This window comes from Gavialis gangeticus, unplaced genomic scaffold (assembly GCF_001723915.1).
Source record: "Gavialis gangeticus isolate Ggan-Ray unplaced genomic scaffold, GavGan_comp1, whole genome shotgun sequence".
Classification (NCBI taxonomy): Eukaryota; Metazoa; Chordata; order Crocodylia; family Gavialidae; genus Gavialis; species Gavialis gangeticus.
In genome coordinates, this window is record NW_017728991.1 from 3,493,342 (window position 1) to 3,495,023 (window position 1,682).

A 1,682-nucleotide genomic window follows, 5' to 3' on the forward strand; every position below is an offset into this window, starting at 1 on the left:
CGCCCCATTTCAGGAGGGATGTGGACAACATGGAGAGGGTCCAGAGGAGGCCACTCGCATGATCCGGGGACAACAGGGCAGACTGTACATTGAAAGACTGCAGGACCTAAACCTGTTCAGCCTTCACAAGAGAAGGCTGAGGGGGGATCTGGTGACCGTCTATAAACTCACTAGGGGGGACCAGAAGGGTTTGGGGGAGACGCTGTTTCCCCTAGCGCCTGCTGGCATGACAAGGAACAATGGACACAAATTATTGGAGAGTAGATTTAGATTAGACATCCACAAGAACTACTTCATGGTCAGGGCGGCTAGGAGCTGGAACCAACTTCCAAGGGAAGTGGTGCTGGCTCCTACCCTGGGGGGCTTTAAGAATAGGCTTGATGCCTACCTGGCTGGAGTCATTTGAGACCAGTTTTTTGCTCCTGCCCAGGCGGGGGGTCGGACTTGAAGATCTACAAGGTCCCTTCCGACCCGACTTCTATGATTCTATGATCTCACCCTGGTGGAAAACACAACATCTTAGGGCCCTGTCTTGTAAGGACTTACCATCTGCAATAGATTCTGCTACATTTTCTTATGTTGGGTTGTATGGGTAATCTGGGGAGTTATTTGCCAACCTGTTGTGACTCATTAGAAGCAAGGGTGGTAGAGTCTGTTCCTAAAGGCTAGATTATTCTCTCTTCTCTAACACAGAGAAAAGACCCCGTTGTCCCCTCAGTGACAATGAGGCCCAATTCCTGCTTTAATTCTATCACTCCTGGGATAAAAAGGGGTCATAAACCATCATCATCCCTTACCGTGAACATCTTCCCCACCTTTCCATGCCTCCTCAGCTATGTTGGTTGGTGTGTTGGAGAAGTGGAGTCCATTTTTTTCCTCCTTTTTGGCTAGATACAGACAGTCAAAGAACCCAGGGCTGAATCAATTCAGTCATTGCAGATTAGTCTAAACTGCACAGATTAAATTGAAACAAAAGTGAACAGGCATTTACTTTTGATTCAGAAAATGCAGCCACGTGCCCGCAGTGGCTCTGGCCAGAAGCTGGGGAGTGCTACAGCATGGCTCCCTTGCACATAGGCAGCATAGGTTGTGTGTTTGCTTCCTCTTTCTGCTGCCCTGAGGTCTCTGGGATTTGCAGTCCACAATTACAGTAGCAGGACTCTGCAGTGTTGCTCATCACTTCCTCTTCATGCTTCCAGGTGCCTCTGGGATTTATAGTCCACAGTTGCATCCAGCAATAAGTTATATGTTTAAACCAGTTTCTGATCACTTAAACTGGTTTATGTGCAACTTCTGTCCCTAGCTGTCCTCAATCCACATTGGCCCCAATTATGGTGTGCAGTACTTAGTGTGCAGACCCTGCTTTATAAAAGTGGCTAGACGAGGTAAGGTCCTAAAACATACTCAAATCTGGTCCTAAAATTATATTAACTCCATCCTGCAAGCTGTTACAGGTAGGTACTCACCACTGTAGCCCCAAGTGCTCCAAATCATGAGTGAGACCCACAAAGGAAAGCCATGATTCTTTTCTTTAAAATCAAGAAAATGTCTATAATAATGATTTCATAGATTCATAGATTCATAGATTAAGGGTCGGAAGGGACCTAGTAGATCTTCTAGCCCGACCCCCCACCAGGGCGGGAGAACAACAAAAAACCCCAAAAAGAGAAACGGGACTCAAA